Here is an 18,763-nt window from a genome sequence, read left to right on the forward strand (position 1 = left end):
TACAGTGATAATCCTCTTCAGGAGCTGTGCGCACGTAGGTGAAGGCATTTGCTGGTATTTCAGGTAGTTCATGACCGCGCAAGCGCGCGCGCGCGCGCGTGTGTGTGTGTGTGTGTGTGTGTGACTACTTTGAATTAAAAATACTGTTTTAAGGACTTATCGTTTGTGGAAAGTCCAGTAAATACCGTACTCATCTGTTCTATATAATAATAATTTAAAATACTTGCTCACAAACTAATATTTATACTGATATGTGATGACTGACTTTAGTTATTTAAAATCGTTTATATCTGTTTAATTTCTCCTAGTGGACGTTTTATACTCTGGAATTTATACTCTCTCTATTTATTCAGTATTCATCTTCTTTCTTTCTTTTATTTCCATGAGGTTTATGGCGGAAAATTCTTTTTTACTGCATTAGAGTGTGGAAGTATCATGAGTTTAAAATGTACGGCAAGCATCGCCTTTATTTGGTGCACTAATGCTATGCTAGAAAATGCAGATATGCAAACTTGGTCAAATGGGAAGTCCTATTTTATTTTTTAAAAGACACTTCTAGTTCATCAAAGTTTGTATCTTCAACAGTAATAAAAGTTAAGAACGCATCTGTGAATCACAGTTGACAGCAGCCGTGAAGGTTTCGTTTACAATTATAACAACTTAACACAGATGTTTTGTAAATCCTACGTCTGTAATTTACTCATAAATTTGAAGATTTCTTTCAATAGGTGACAGGGGGCTCAAAAACATGTTTAACTATAGGTCTCGTATATGAAAGGATGAGAATGTAAAAATATGAAAATAAGTAATTAATATTATGTAAAACAATAACAAACGTTAATAATAAAACAGAGATACAAATCATTGATATTTTACTTGGAAATTATTTTACTTCAAAAACAGAATAGCTACTATAATTACTATGATTGAGTAGTTGTTCTCTAAAATATCTTGTTTCATTTAAAAATATTATGTTGTTATTATTCTGGTAAATATCATAGACCTAATTATTGTTTTCAAAATTGTAATTAAATGTAAAAAGATGTATTGCCGTGTACAAATAAACAAATTGGTTGAGTAAGATCAATCAACCGGGTAGCTACTCCTTGTATCCCTTCCTTGTCCATACACGACAATCTACTATTCTAAATCCAAGTGCTACCTGGGCCCGTGCTGCAACATCGCCTTTCTTAGCATCTTCACAGTGGTCATCAGGTCCTCCCGTGAAATCACCCCTGTGCCCTTCAGTACTTATTCGCTCCATACACCGCCCGCCGGTCTCTGTAGCTATCGGATCAGACAGTGTTGGGCCACCCGTCAGAAATGTCTTTTCCATTAAAACCTACTCACTTCCACCAAGAATACAAAGCAGAAAAATAGGTAAAACCTGCAGACTGCGTGAACCAGCAGCTTAACATCAATCGTGTCCCGGCAAAGTTTCATGATGATCCGGTAAGAGGACTCTCCATCTAGTCGTTTCCTCTATTCACCAAATTCGGAAGTTGTTTCTTCGCTGGTACTGCTTCAGCTCATCCACCCTTCTCGTCAACATATCGTCTAACTGCCACATCTTCTCCGACATAACAGCCACCTCGTTGCGTAATTTCTCAACCTCCTGGTTGACAGAGGTGAGGGCAGTCCGGAGCGAAGCTTCAATTACGGTCTTCAGCTCCTTGGTTAGCCTGACAACAAGTCGAGTGACAACGCAATCCCCAGCAAGATTTTTTTTATGTAGTCAACGATGACTGCAGGGTTGACTTCTCTGGGATTATCAGTTGGTGCTATTGATGTAGCATATTCACAGTACGTTGACAGTAAAAAAAGGAGTAAGGTTTGCAATTAATATATTAAAATAATTATAAAGCAAAGACGAACACGTTTTATTTGACTTCAGTCATTTCCATCACCATGATGTCCCTAGAATTTAAAATAAATACTAATATAGTATTTTGTCGTAACAGTGACCCGTAGTTGTAGTGCTTTGTACTCCAAATAAATTTCCGAACATGGCGGTAAAAATACCAACAAGTTTGTTGAATATGGAGTGAAGTGAAATCGTTATCATAGGGCCAAGGCAAACGGCAGAGAAGAATCAATTTAGGTCTCATGTCATGTTGACAACCGTGTAGAACTAGTAGTTTGAAACTTGAAAGTTATGATTTGGTGAAAAGTTTGAAATGTAATTATCTGAACGTGTTTTCACAACTATACCCTTAGTAAGTTTCAAACTCATAATTTCATATTGAAATGTTTTAAATTATTGAGTGAAAAAATAAGTTAATATTTATATTTTACAATTTCTTAACGTTATTGTAGGATATAATATTTATTTTATTAGTAATGTTATATCCTATATAGGTTGTTTGTTTTGCATGTAGTCCATTTCTTGTTCAAGAAATAATTTGAAAAGTTTATTAAAAACTAGACATTTGAATTGGTACCAGAGAGATGACAAGATATCTTAAGAGTACTGTGATTGCACCAGTTACAAATAACACAAGGTTAAACAATTAGTTTTGAAACTGTTAAAAGTCTGGGTTTCTATTTTCAAGTACGTTTTGTGCAAAAAGTTTTAGAATTTCAGTTAAACCTGGAAGGGACACAATGTGGCGCATTAGTCAGTACTTTGGTATAATCTGAAGGCCATTATTTTTGGAAGAATGTTTCTTATTGGGAACCTAAAAACTGCATTGCTAAAAGAACAGACTTTATTCGATGTACTGTCATTCACGATCAGTTCTTTTTTTTCTGCCTCACAAAAGCAAACAATGTCGGCGAGAAGGAGGCCACTCTATACTAGGCTGCAGTATAATAAGCGGCCACCAACACAATCTAATTATGATTACAGAATCAATTCATGACCATCTAAAAATACTGAAAACAAAATGTCGGACCGAATTACGGAATAGGTAGGCTATTTTAAATAACAATATAGTTCTGCTGATTTAAAAATCAATATATTAACAGTAAATAGGGTAAACAAAAACGAAACAAAGAACACATGTACATCGTCATTCTACTGGTGCTATTAGTCTAATACCAAAATACGATTGTACTTTGAATGAATTTAGAGCAATAATGTCGAACTGAATTATGTTTTAAGTCTTTAAACTTGTATTATAGTGAAGCTATACTTTTATATCTAAAAGAAATGTATTTGTTTCAGATTATAAAATAACTAAACTTGATTTAAACAATATTTGAGCAGCTTAATACCTTTGATTACTTTAGCCAGTCTGAAATGGTATTTTTGCTGTCAAAACTTCATTCATATATTAAAAATGGTACTTTGGGATTATACCGACCACACCAGTATGAAGAACAAAAAAATATAAATTTATAGAAATAGACATAATAGAACGAAAAAACAACTCTTTAATTGCAAAATTACAAACTTACAAGCATTTCCAGGTATTGTGATCGGTATTTTGTCGCTGTTATCTTATCTTTCTCGAGAATCCTGATTACGGCAGGCCGCGCGACATCACATGATTTGCACTGTACATAATTGCCTTTCCATTACAATTCAATTTATATTTTCTGATCAGCCCCTCTAGAATTTGATATTTTACTGATAGGTACTATCTCGAGGGATGTTTTTCTTTCCTTGACATCAGCGCGGGCTTCGGCAGCACCGAAGGTTAATCTTAGGTTTAATGTAGCACGCTTCGGCTACAGCGCCTTCGGTGCTGCCGAAGCCCGCGCTGATGGCCGGAGGCACTCGCATTTTGGGTGGCGGAATGTGATCAAGAATAAAAACAAGTTTTGAGTGTTTTTTCAATAAAGAGTTTAGTTTTAGTTTGGTAATGTTTGTTTTTGTTGAATTTTTGTGTTTGGAGAAATGTAGAGGTAAAGCACGGAAGTACAACAAAGCAACGAACCAGCTGAACGGGCGGCGAGACTCTGCAATCACGTTATCTACTAGACCGCTCGACTTTGACCTCTCTCTCAGGATGGGGAGGGGTTTGCTATAAGACAATTCCTGTTTTATATTGACAAAATATTGTTCTACGCTAATCTAGTAATCAGTAGAAGCAAAATATCAAATAACGATTCATGTCTGGGTGTGGTCGGTATAATCCCAAAGTACCAAAATGTCATAGTTTATTTGATTCAAACTAAAATAATACATGATTTTCATATGTTTATAATACTAAATTTAGAATTTCCAAAAAAAAAGTCTTCTCGATCGCATTTTTCACAATTTTGTGTTTGTTCTGACTTTTCTTGTAGTAAACACTATTTGATTTCCACCCATAATTCTAGTTTTCATCTATTTACTACAAACTGGACACTTCAGATTTAAAGGAGCAATCTTGCTACCATTTAAAACATTTATTTTTTTATTTTTAGAATGAAAAATAGTTTAATTACTGAGTAGTTATAATGCCCACACACACCATTTCTGGTGTCTGGGTTATCTTTGCATGTCATTATATTGTACATTACCGAATAAAGGATTTCTGACTTCTAAAACATTGTTCAATATTTTAAAATACATTTTGGGATAATAACTGGATGTTCATCGTTCATCGACACCATTATTCTTGCTGGTGTCCATTATTCTTGCTGGTGTCACTAGCCTACTCACTACATAAATGGAATAAAAACAGCTGGCAATAACGCCACTAGCCTATTCAGTACGTAAATTAAATAAAAATAGCTGGCAATGATTAATTATTAATATCTATAGATTAAATGTTGTATTTGATAGTGTATAGATATTTATAATTCAATAATCATGATTCACTTGTGTTGATGACCGGTTTTTACACTGCAGCCACTCGATATTTGTAGGTTTAGATCTGGTTATCATAAATGTGTTACTATTAGTACCAAAGATAAAGATAACCTTTACAACCACTCATGTGATCTGATCTTGAAATACTTAATTGCGCATCATTGATTGCAAGAGGAAACTGTAATAAATTAATTGTGTTTTAATATATTTGACTATTTCCCATCATATTTTTTTCATATGGGCTTTGGACATCTAATAGCAAGTTTAACAATGGATAATTAATTTCCAAAATTTAGTTTAATAGTAAAGTGTCAAAAAACCGGTACTTTTTCATTTTTACTGACATAAAACTTTGTTATTATTTGTAAATAATTGTATTTATATGTCTACTAGATGCACAAATAAACAAGCTAAATTTTTATTTATTTCTATTTAGTTAGTTAATTAACGTTCAAACTCGGGTATCAATACATTTAGATTCCAGATTAGGCACTCTCCAACTCCCAACTGCATGGTTCGTTGGCAGGCAGTGCGTTGTGGTGTCTAATATTTGATCTTATACAATAATTGCAAAAAGTAGGTTTAACGCTGTAATCTGATTTTCCAAATGCGATATACTTTTCGCACTTAGTTATTATCTCTCGTTTTTGTTGCAATTTAGCGAGAACTGTAGTAAACAGCGTTGCTTTTTCTCGGGTCATCTCGCAAAATGCGAACGCAGCTTAATCCCTGTATTCTCCCGGTCTCAGATCACGTCCCAGAACGTCTAACGTCAGATCACGTTAGAAGTTTTGGCATGTGATCTGAGGTCAGGAAAGTACCAATCGGAAATGCCCCTAGCCATCAATGCATGCTTCGGTGGCGCCTCCCTGCACTTCAGGTGATATAAGAAAAACACCCCGCAAGATAGTAACTAAATTCAAGCTCAGATCATGTGAGTACTCGTTAACTTTCTATATGTATAATATGTACCTACTTACATAGACTAATAACATACAGTATAGTAGATAGAGACAGAGGGGCCTCCTTCTCACTAACATTGCTTTCTTTTGGGAGGCAGAAAACAGCCTCAATCATAATGGCATGGAAATTTCATAGTAATTCAAATAAAATCTGTTCTTTCTAATATTGTAGTTTGTTCAGGTCCTCAGTGAGAAGATCTCTTCCAAATAGTGGCCTTCGGATAATTCTAAAGTACCCATTAGGATGTCTTGTAAATGGTATCACCATATATGTAGGGTATTTGCGTACTTTTGTTGCCTACCTTTTTGAACAAATAAATAACCCTAAAACTGGCAAAAACTTGATATTGAGCATTTAGTTGTATTCTGGATGGCAAAGTCTGATATCGGGTCTTTTAACACGGTGTACATTTTTATTATTACGTCTTTAAAATATACTCAAAACATATGAGTATTGCTACTAAGATAATAGAGAAAGAAATATCCAAATTTACTTAAACAATAACTTTTTAATAATATTATCATTAAAGTTAATAAACTTTTTAATCATTTTGTTCCCTCACATTGGTCTATCTGTATGTTTGATATCCCGGAACTATTTCTTGTGTTCTCATATACTGCACCAGCTAGGTGCATGCTACAACGAATCAGCTGGTTTGTATAGATGTTTATATTCTAACAATCAGACATTGTTTCTTATTTATTTATGATTATTTCTAGTTAAGTGTCATGGGTTGTGAGCTATTACTATTACAACAATGGATTGTAGACAATAGACAAAATCTTTATTTACAAATTCTTTGAGAATTGTAACTCGTCAAAATTTGTTACAGATCATATAAATAGAATTGCGTACATTTAACTATAGTTTACAAACAATGACAGAAGGTAAATGTCCAGTTTGGTTGTTAGTTTTGCTCTCTGTTCAGGTATTCTTTTAATGAGTAGAATGGATTTTGCAGCAGCCACAACTTCACCTCCTTCTTGAATTTTGCCGCACCATTTCCCTTCAGGTCTTCTGGCAGGTGGTTCCACAGTTTTAAACCCATGTAAGAGGGCTTCTCCTCAAACAGAGAAAGTCAATGCCCAGGAAGGTGAAACTCTGTCGCTCGTCTTGTGTTGTAATGATATGTGTTACATCCTCTGGGAAAACCTCTCTCGTGCACAGAGGTTATTGCCTCCAGCACGTACAAGGATACAACCGTCAGAATTGAGAGGTTGATAAAAGCTGGTCGACAACTCTCTCTTGACTGTAAGTCAGCAAGTGTTCTCACTGCTTTTTTTCTGTGTTACCAGCACACGTTGGAGATTTCCTGCAGATGAATTACCCCAGACCAGGAGACCATAGCGAAGGTTCGATTCAAATAAAGCAAAGTAGGCTGTTTTCGCAGAGGGTACATCACTTATTGATTTTATTCTTTTAACGACATACAGTCCAGTACCTAATTTCCTGCGCAGGTTGTCAATGCGTGTTATCCATTTGAGATCTTCATCTATTGTCACTCCCAAGTACTTTGCCTCTGATGCTGCTTGGACGTTAGGCAGGTGCACAGTTTGTTCCTTTTTTTGGGCCCAATATGAGTTGCTGAGTTTTAGCTTCATTAACTACCACTTTATTAATATGGCAGTACTGTACCGCCATGTTCATTGCAGTGAATGACTATCTCCAGGTTTTCTGGAGTTCTATCGGCTAAAAGTAGAACGGTATCATCTGCATACATCAGAGTTGTAGCAAATTCATCTGTTACAGAAGCAGAGGTCATTGTAACTATTTTACAAACTGGCCTCTCCGACCATACAGCCCAATTGAGCAGCCTTAACCTAAATCAAGAGACCAACTCAACATCAAAACTAAAGCGACAAATGGGGAAAAAGAACCTTGAAAATCTCAAATCCATCTTCTACAACAAAAACTGGAATGCTGTTGAAACTGCTGAAGACACAGAAACTGCATATAATATATTCCATGACACCCTTTGTACTGCCCTAGATATCTGCTGCCCACAAAGGAAACACAAGAACAGAGGCCCTACCAAACCATCTCATTACTATGACCTGGAATCTGCCGATATGAAAGCCTCCTACCTACGAGCCCTCAACACCTATGAAACAACAGGAGATATTCGAGACAAAGAAATAATGAGAAACAGTAAGAGGATATATGACCAAAAACTAAGAACACTGCATCGGTAAGCAAACTCAAAGCACATAGAAGAATCTGACAACAAGACCAAGGCTCTATGGAGTTTGATTAATAATGAGAGGCATGGGAAACAGTGCAACCAGGAGTGCCCTAAACTTAACATCAACAACACCACCCTACATAATCCTACAGAAGTAGCCGAAAGCCTTAACAGTTACTTTACTCAGATGGCTGGCATGACAATTCAAAACCAAATACATACCCTAGCACCTGGGTGGACAGGAAAAAACCCGACCTTATTGCACATTCCCTTGCCACAGTCATTTTGCATGACACCAACAACTTGGACCGAGGTGAATCAAACAATTTGCAGCCTGAAAAACAAATCGTCCAGTGGCATAGATGAGTTTTCTTCAAAGAGTGTGAAGTTCTGTGCAAATGAATTAACCCAACCCCTTGTAGCAATCATTAACAAATCTTTTGCCGACGGTCACTTCCCCTCAAGGCTTAAAGTGTCAAAGGTCTATGCAAAACACAAGAAAGGGAAGAAATCAGACCCTCAGAACTATAGACCCATCTCGCTAATATCTACATTTGCAAAAATCATAGAGAAACTTGTTCTGAAGCGATTGATGGCCTACCTTAAACAACATGACCTAATCACAGTCAACCAACATGGATTTCAAAAAGGAAAATCAACCATATCAGCAATTATTAGCCTAGTAGAATTAATCATTGACAGCATAGATGACGAAAAGTACGTAACAGCCCTATTTCTTGACTACAGCAAGGCTTTTGACTGTCTGGGACATGACCTAATCTTAAAAAAAGCTGGAAAATCTGGGAGTAAGAGGCATAGAGAACAAATGGTTCTCCAGCTACCTCCGAGGAAGGTCACAACTTGTGGAGGTACAGCATACTGAATCTTCCATCACCAGATCGTACACATCAACTCCAAAACCACTGGCACGAGGTGTGCCTCAAGGATCGGTACTTGGCCCAGTTCTTTTTATTCTTCTAACTAATGACTTCCCTACTTTCATCGCCAGCTCCAGTACTGACTGCATAATGTATGCAGACGACACTACCCTTCTTATAAAAAATGACACAGCAGATGAACTATCCCTTAACTCCTTGACTTCTCTCCAACAAGCCATCAAATACAGTGCACTGAATGATCTGGCAATAAATCCTAATAAAACAACGCAAGTGCATTTCAGTAGGAAAAAGGAAATACCAACAAATATTCCAGACATATTAGTAGTTGATAAAACACAATTTCTGGGCCTGACTATCGATAGTACACTTTCATGGAGTCATCATGTGAGCACCATTTCCAATAAAATATGCGCAGGCATATACGTTATGAGGCGACTCAAATCAGTGGGTACTCAGGGATCCGTCAAAGCTGCTTATTACGCACTGGTAGAGTCCCACATTAGATATGGTCTTATCATCTGGGGCAGCTCTACTGAAAACCTGAAAAGGATACTCACCCTTCAAAAAAAGGCAATTAGATCCCTTGCTAATCTTGAATCTCGACAAAGCTGCAGGGAAGCGTATCCAAAATTTAGGCATTCTAACTGTACCAGCCTTGTATGTATACGAAACAATTCTACATGTTGACAGACTCAATTTTGACACTTACAACGATTTCCATGACTACAACAACACACGACATGCCTCCAGATATGTTCTACCCCGCCATCGAACAGCCCTCTTTGAAAGAAAACCGTCCTACATAGGACGAAAACTCAGAAATCAACTGCCAGAAGACTTCCAATTGCTAACTGGAAACGCACTGAAGAAAGCACTTCAAGAATTCCTTGTCAAGACTCCACTCTACACCCTGGAGGAGTTCCTGGATGCAACAAACACCTAAGTTTGACTATATTACTGTACTTAATGTTCATGTAATAAAGAAATATTGATTGATTGATTGATCTAAGTACTTAGGTTCAAGATTCAAGATTCAAAAATTCTTTATTCGTACATAGTACAGCGTGTACATGAATAGTGTCAATAAGTTTTTTACAATATACTAATTAATCTATATGTAATTTAAAATTAAAATTATATAATGTAATAAGAAATAAACAATCCAGAAGCTTATATACATGAAATACTAAAATTACATACCAGGCATTCCCAATCTACCTTCCCTCCCAAAACTCATCAAGGGAGTACAGAGCCAGATTTATCAAATATATTTTTAACTCTTTTTTCATTTTAATAAGATTTTGTTTATTTTAATTTTTGTTGGTAGTGATGTTACAAATTTATGGCCCATAAAATCAGTCCTTTTTTTGAAAAATTCTAGTTTGTGCTGAGGGACATTTCTTTTAAATCTAGTATTATAATGATGTAAAATTTTTGTAGGTTTTGCATTTCTCTCATTTTGTTTTATATATATCACTGTCTCATATATGTATAGACTGTAAACAGTTAAAATTTTGTGTTCTGAAAACAAATTTTTGACAGATTCTGTTTTTTTTTTTTTAGTCTAAACATTGCTCTAAGAGCTCTCTTTTGTTGGCGTAAAATTTTGTCTAAATTTTTCTTTGTCGTTGCACCATATATACTGTAATTCCATAGGCTAAGTGTGAATGTACTAGTGAGAAATATATAGTCCGCAATGTCTGTATACTACAAATCTGCGACATCTGTCGGAGTGCATAGATACCAGAAGACATTTTATAAATTACGTGCTCAGTGTGTTTTGTTCCATGACAGATTCTCGTCAATTATGAGTCCTAAAAATTTTGTGTGCTCAACTTTGGATATATCATTATTATTTAAATTAATATCAAATTTGGGTGTTATTCTTGATTGTTGAGTGGAAAACAAAAAGAAATTGGATTTAGTTGAATTTAAGAGTAATTGTTTGTTATCTAAATATTGTTTAACTAAATTTAGACTAATGTGAGAAGATATTTCTATATCTTCTTCTGAATTACCTGATATGGTGATGTTGGTATCATCTGCAAACAAACAAATGCCACAGTCCTGCGGAAACCACCCTAGGTAGTCCATTAATGTAACAGAGGAAAAGTAATGGGCCCAAAATGGATCCTTGAGGGACTCCGTATTTAATGGTTTCTATTTCAGACTTATATTTTCTTATAATGTGACACCTGCTCGGTTTTAATTTAGATGATGTGTGTTCTATTTCCACGTATTGTTTCCTCTCTGTTAAATATGATTCAAACCATAATAATTCTCTATTTTGAATACCTAGATTGTTAAGGGCTCTGGTAAGGGCCCTTAATGACTCTGGGCTTAATGACTCTGGTAAGGGCTAGTCAGGCAAGTAGAAGATTACATACAAGGCATGGTATGCACCTAAATCAAATAGGAAAGATTTGGCTGGCGCAGGAAATCTGCAAGGCCGCGGAGAGTACCAAGCAACCACTACCGCCTGGGTGTGATGACTCTACAGAGGAACTGGAATTAATACAACCTTTATTAGCACCTTCGGAAAACTTAACAGTAACCGCCTCAAACCACCATCCATAACATGTACAGGTTATTTAGAAGAACAGCCTAACTTTAATTTGATGTTCTGGAATGTGTGTAGTATACTAAACAAACTCCCTCTCATCGATATTTTAAATAGTCAATATAAGACAGATGTACTGTGCATTGCAGAACACTGGTTGTCCTCAACTGATATAAACAATTTAGTGATACCTGGCTATGTTATCGCTGACTTTTTCGCAAGAGAAAAACATATTCATGGGGGTGTGCTTATCTGTGTTAAGGAAGGAACTGAATTTGTTTTTTATGATAAATTGTCTTGTTTCTCGGAGGAACTTGTTTGTGAATTGGCAGCAATAATGCTGCCAACTTGGAAAACTCTAGTGGTAACTTTCTATAGATCTCCAGCAGGTAACTTATCACTATTCTATGATAAGTTATATGACATTTTGTCCTTCCTGCATTATAATAAATGTAATATAGTCTTTGTGGGTGACTTCAATGTCAATTTTCTTAACAGAAATGACTCAGAGGCCAAAGTACTATTCAACCTCATTGACAGTTTTGGACTAAATATTACTGTTGCTGAAGTTACAAGACCTACCCTTGGAGGAGATGCAACAAAGGGTAGTTGTATTGATAATCTGCTGACGACTATTCATCAAGATAAGGGAAAATCTACAGTCATTCACACTGGTGCTTCAGACCATATGGCCATCCTCTTCAAAGCTACTTTAGACAATGTAATGTCTAGGATTATACCACAAATGTTTATTGTTAGACCCATTTCTACTTTGGGCTCCTCACTTTTTACGTCTTACCTAGGTCTCACTAACTGGAATGATATTTATGTTATTAAGTCAAAATGTTAACCTTAAGTTTAAGTTATTTTTAGAAAAGTTCTTATTGGCTCTGAACTGTGCTATGCCTTTAAAAAATAAGAAATCTAAATCTAAACAAGTAAATGTTGCCTGGTATCATGAAGGTCTAAATAAGACAAAGCAGGAGCTTGATAGACTTTATTATATTATAAAAAACACAAGCAATGAGAAAAATATTGATATTAGAAATAAATATAGAAATCTTAAAAATGTTTACAGAAATGAAATAAAAAAAGCAAAGCTTGACTTTAATAACACTTTACTTGATAAAGCAACAAACAAAAGTAAAGCTGCTTGGAGCATTATTAATAAATCAGTCAGGGCTAATAGTATGTCATCTAACTCATCTCATGTACTGGAACCTGATAGTTTTAATTCATATTTTGTTGGCTCAGTTTTGGAGACTTGCAAAAGTATTCCACCTAGCAATAATGACTATTCTTTCTACCTTGGTAAGCACTGTGCTCAGTGGAACTCTACAGTAAGCTTTTGCCTGAATGAATTTAAAGTGGAAGATGTTCATGCAGCTATCCTTAGTTTAAGTAATAGCACATGTCTCGATTGTTATGGTATAAGTGCTCCTATTCTGAAAATGGCTGCCAACTCAATCTGTGAAATTCTAACTTATTTATTTAATGAAAGTGTTAGGACAGGTATTTTTCCTGATGTACTAAAGATAAACAAAGTGATTCCAGTACATAAGAGGGGTCCAAAGGACCAAACTTGTAATTATAGGCCTATAACTATTGTTACAGCAGTGTCAAAGGTGTTGGAGCGGCTAGTTCATAAGCAGTTGGTTTGCTATCTCGAAACCAATAATTTACTCAGCACTTGTCAATTTGGGTTTCGAGCTGAGCGGTGTACCATTGGCGCAGTCCAGTCCTTCATAAATGATTGCTTTGATGGTTTGGAACTAAAAAAATCTGTCAAGTTCAGATCTTATGACTTATCCAGAGCCTTTGATACTGTAAATCATCATATTCTATTAAATAAACTTAGGTCTTATGGTTTTAGTCAACTTGCTGTCAGTTTTTTTAACTCATATCTCTCAAATAGGTGTCAATATGTATATTTAAATGGCTCTATGTCAGAAACTAGGCCTGTTAAGCTAGGTGTTCCTCAGGGATCCATTTTAGGACCTACTCTATTTATTTTGTATATAAATGACTTGCCTTTTAATCTCAATGACAATTATGTTAGTACGTATTTGTTTGCTGATGACTTGGGTCTTAAGGTCTGCGCAAAAACGAGGAACGAATGTAATGAGCTACTTAGTGTTAAGACCTCAATTGTAGATGATTGGTGTGCAGCAAATAAGCTCTGTGTAAATGATAAAAAAATTCAAGATTTACATATTACCTTTTCTAATAGGCCTAGTGATAATGAGGACTTAAGTCTTAAGTTTCTTGGCATTTTTATACAATCCAATCTTAAATGGCAAACTCATATTGATTATGTAGCTTCTCGAATTTCCCGAGGTATTTTTCTTATAAGATCCCTTAATGGAACAATTTCTGATAAACACTTGCTTTTTTATGTACTATGCCTATATTCATAGTTTCTTAACATATGGAGTAACTTTGTGGGGCCAATCTCAGATTGCGAATAAACTGTTTGTGTTACAAAAAAGAGCAGTCAGGCTTATATGTAATGTCCAGAGTCGTGAGCACTGTAAACCACTGTTTGTAAAATTAGGTGTATTAACATTGCCGTCTATTTATGTATTAAATGTTTTGTTATATGTCAGAGATAATTTATCATTATTTATTAATCAATGTGATGTTCATAGTTATAGTACTCGTAATAGAAATAATGTAGTTGTACCAAAATGTAACTTTGCTAGCACTCAAGCCAGTTTTAGATATCAGGGAATCAAATATTACAATGCTTTGCCCAATCATATCAAGGTATTAAACAGATCAAATTTTAAAAATGTTGTAAAGAAAATGTTAGTAGATTCATGTTTGTACACTGTTGATGAATTTTTTAACTGTGATAAGAAGTAAGGATATTTAAAGTAAGCTATAGATTATTTATAATATGACGTTGTTATATACATAGTTTGTATTCTGACAATAAACCATTTGAATTTGAATTTGAAAGATATTACAAGAAAAAATACTATTTAACAAACTGCCACAATCAAAATATATTTCACAAGGTTAATGATTTCCTATTAAATGAAGCTCGTCAATTACATACAATATTTGATAGCTAAATGCAGACCAGATCTGAATAAGTGTGTATATATTGCTTTTTACTCTTTTTATTGTTGTACTTGTTTATTATGTATTGTATAAAGTTAACTTTTTAAAAATCATATAAATTGTTGATTCGTGTTGTTTGTTAATTGTTATTTATTTATATTATTTATTACTGATATAATTCAGTATTTAATGTTGCTGTGAATTATTACATAGACGTCTTCTTATGCTGTACATATTTATCTACTGTTAACTCAAATTTGTTAATTTTTATACTTGGTTATGATATTTTCCATTATATGTGCAGACAATTTATTTATTAAATATGACTTAACTACTATATTAAATTGATTAATGAACTAGAAGCATTTATATAATAGCTGCTAAATAGTAATTTATAAATGACGAAGTCTAATGTATCATTGTATGTCTAATGACTAATAAAGTTCTTGATTCTTGATTCTCTTGATTCTTGATTCTTAAGAGAGATTAGAAGTTCTTGGTGTGAGACGCTATCAAATGCCCGTGTGAGATCCAAGAAAATTCCAATTACCTTTTCACCCCTATCCATCGAGTTGATTATTGACTGAATAAAGTCAATGCCAGCGGTAGTAGTGGACTTTCCCGATCTAAAGCCATGTTGTTGCTTATCTAATAATTTATTGTTTTCTAAATAATTCACTAATTGAATATAAACTACTTTTTCAAATATTTTAGAAAACACAGGAAGAAGAGACACTGGCCTATAACATGAGGGGTCATTTGGGTTACCTTTTTTGAAAATTGGGATTAATCTGGCAATCTTTAGTTGATTCGGAAAATAGCTTGAACTTAGAGATGAATTTATTAAGTGGACTAATGGCTATAAAATGAATGGAAGAGATTGTTTTATTAGTTGTATAGTAACCTCATCATTTCCAGATGATGGTTTATTTTCAAAAGACATGACAATTTTTTTTAAATGAGTTTCTGAAATCTGATTAAATCTAAATCTATTATTTGTCGTATGAGCATGTGGAAAATTTAATTGTTTTTCATTTCTAGAAGGTAAATTGGGTAATACTGTTTTATCAACTACGTTTACAAAAAACTTATTAAATATATTTCCAACCTGTATTGGATCACTTACAACTTCCTTGTTTATATCTCTAAAAACTGTAATATTTTTTTTACAAACTGGTTTTTTATTTATTTTGTTTTAATTAATTGCCATGTTGATTTTGAAATGTTGCAAGAATTATTAATCTTTTGATCAAAGTATTGCTTTTATATATAGCATTTTTCAATTCCTTTTTCATTTCTTTAATTTTTGATTTTAATTTTATATCCTTAAGTATCCTACAGTTTTTTTCTAGGTCTATCAATTTACACTGCTTGTATTTAATTTCATCAGTTATCCATTTACTTTTGTGATTTTCTTTTTTTGGTGACTATCAATTTAGGAAAATGTACTTCAAAATTATAACTAAAAATAGAATAAAACACATCATTGGTAGACATCCGACCATGCCGTATTTGCTAGGCTGCTTAAGAATGACTTAATATTACTCTGTGTAAATTTTCTAATATATTTATTCGTTACACTGTTCTGCCTTTCACCAAGATCTAAAATTTCAATTATCTGTGCTTCATGGTCGGAAATGTGTGTTATGATGCCAGAGACTCTAGTTTTATTAGAAGGTAGATTTGTAATAATATTGTCAATTGCTGTTTGTGATTCTAAAGTGACCCTGGTTGGAAAATCTATTTTGTAATGTAAGTTAAACGATTTTAAAATACTATTGAATTTGTTGTAAACAGTATCCTTATTCAAAACATTAATGTTGAAATCTCCTACTAATACAATATTTTTGAATTTACTACACAAGATATTACACAAAACCTCCAACTTAGACAAAAAAGGATCAATGCAGCAATATTTAGGACTTCTGTAGAGACAGGCCAACAGGCCTGGTAAGTAAATCGTTCGACATCAATAAATGTAAGTCTGACGTACAAAAATCACTCTACCACTAATTATTACTTATCCGATTTCAGTTAACTTCATATAATTAATAACATTAACACTTATAGAACCGGGATATGTTTTTCTTTTATTTTTTTTATTCCTTTATTGTTCTTGTATCAGCTGGCGGCTATAATAGCTACAGTGGACATCATGTTTATTATGAGATCTTCATTTTCTTATTATGATTAAAATTATTAATTTGGGATTGATTTGAGTGAATTATTACTGGAATAATAATTTATGAAACTTAGTGCACTACATGAATTATATAAAAATTAACTTTGAATGGTGTACATATTCTTAAACGTAACACAGAATAAATTTGCTGTAAATCATACATTTACAGTATAAAAAAATATTGTACTTAAGTCATTAAAACAGGTAAGCATATAATTATTAATGAGTTTGTATTTGATTTGTTTCTGTCACACACTCCCTGCAGGCTACTGTACAGTTAGTAGCTTGTTTCATTAAAATTGTAGAGAATTTACTGCAGACCTGTGCAATTTTCAAAACTTTCATCAGTTCGGTGTACAAAATGGGTTCAAGATACGTTTGTATGGGAGGGTCATGTGTGGCAGAGCCAGGGCTTTGCGATAGAAAATGTTTTGACATGTGAACGTTATAACTGGTAACTGGAGGCTGTAAATAACTTTTATGTATTGGTAAAGTTCACATAAGGACCCTGACAGTATTCTTTGTAAATTAATGTTTGTTGTTTTTTTACATTACAATTATTAAAACAATATTTCTCTGTGCTTTCTTGTATGGAATACATATATTGTACATAAAATACATTACAGCACTATGTTGTGACGCTATTATATGTCATGCATGGGACCATTTTCCAGACATTTATGTTACTTAGTGACAGAACCATGTAAATATATAGGTCATCTGGAGCATCAGAATTATCTGTATTCAATTATTTTACACAATAAACATCAATGGTGTCATAATATTAAAACATAAGTTTTTTACGTATACAGTTGCGAGAACATGGCAATATATTACTTATGTTTTTCAGAAAATCTATAAACTATACCAACCCAATTTGTGATTCTGTGATCTAAAATTCACAGAAAAAAAACAGTCTACGTATATAAATAAACACTTGTTTAGAGAAATTGAAAACAAAAACTAATTTAAACTCAATCGGTTTCATATAATTCAGAAGGAATACAATGGTGAATTTATTTCATTATCTTTATGTTTTAGTTTGAATATTTTATAGTTTTCTATTGACTTCAAATAATTTGGTAGTACATTATAAAATTGTGCTCCCATATATTTTGGTTTTTTACAGAAGAATTGCAAATTACATTGAGTTACAGCAATGTTATTTTTATTTCTTGGGTTATATTGATGAGTTTAACTATTTAATTTAATATCATTTGCTCAGAACTTTAACCTTCAGTATAGTTTCATAAATATATTCACTATAAACTGACATGATTTTTAATTCTGGAAATGCATTTTTCACAAAATCATTCCAATGTAATGTTAGAAGGGAGTGTATTATTTAATAAATAACCAATACTGAGTTTAGATTTTTCACTGATACTTAACACTGATCCATATTAGGTTAAAACAAGATTTCAAGACCAGTGGGGCAGCCCGGAGGGATTTGAGAAATAGGTATATGTTAACCAGGAATCCTAATAATGTCCATGTAACATTTCAGTACAATCAGTCCAGTAGTTTTAAGTGTTACATAGTAGCAAACATGCGGACAGACACCATTAGATATTGATATAAGAGTATAAATGAAAAAATCTTTATTTGTAAATTTCATAACATAAGCACCATTAGTTGCTTCCAGAAATATGAGCCATGGAATTTGTGAGACATGATGTTACACATTGAGGAGCTAATTTTACGTATCTGGTGGAGCTATTGTAATACAATTTAATTTAAGAGCTTAACTAGTAAATTGGAAAATCTATGCAATAAAAGCCTTTGTGATATTAGCCCCATCAGCTGGGATTATTATGATACAAAGTTTTAACAATTTTTCCAGGTTTTTACCTACCTAACATGGATACAAAAATGAATAAATCTTATTAAACTACATAATCTACCACTACTTGCTTTCATATCTATACTCATGTTCCAGGATAATCCATCGTGAATAGAGTCCTAGCGGGGATATCAATTAATATGTGTATTAGCTGAAGAACACTAAATACACATTTCATTGAACTGTCCACTGTTCCTACTCGACTTACCCTTACATAAAAGTGTATTCTATGTTATAAACATATCTTCTTATATGTATAAACAAATGTAATGTATAGTTTTCATTGTCATTGTCTAGGTCAATATTCTCACCTATGTTATGTAATTA

The 18,763-nt window shown here is 33.7% G+C and overlaps 1 protein-coding gene across 4 annotated transcripts in view; it reads left to right on the plus strand.

The window, feature by feature from the left end:
* Positions 1 to 1,979: 1,979 nt before the first annotated feature.
* The window catches only part of LOC124356683 (centriolar coiled-coil protein of 110 kDa-like), a 60,840-nt gene continuing 44,056 nt past the window's right edge, over positions 1,980 to 18,763 (plus strand). The window contains exon 1 of one of the 4 annotated variants that reach the window (XM_046807840.1): positions 1,980 to 2,134. The gene's annotated coding sequence lies outside the window, so the exon portion shown is untranslated. Of the gene's footprint in view, positions 2,217 to 18,763 lie in introns of all 4 variants that reach the window. The other 3 variants (XM_046807831.1, XM_046807858.1, XM_046807848.1) reach the window with 3 other exon arrangements.

The sequence above is a fragment of the Homalodisca vitripennis genome, chromosome 1 (assembly GCF_021130785.1).
Source record: "Homalodisca vitripennis isolate AUS2020 chromosome 1, UT_GWSS_2.1, whole genome shotgun sequence".
In the NCBI taxonomy this organism is placed as follows: Eukaryota; Metazoa; Arthropoda; class Insecta; order Hemiptera; family Cicadellidae; genus Homalodisca; species Homalodisca vitripennis.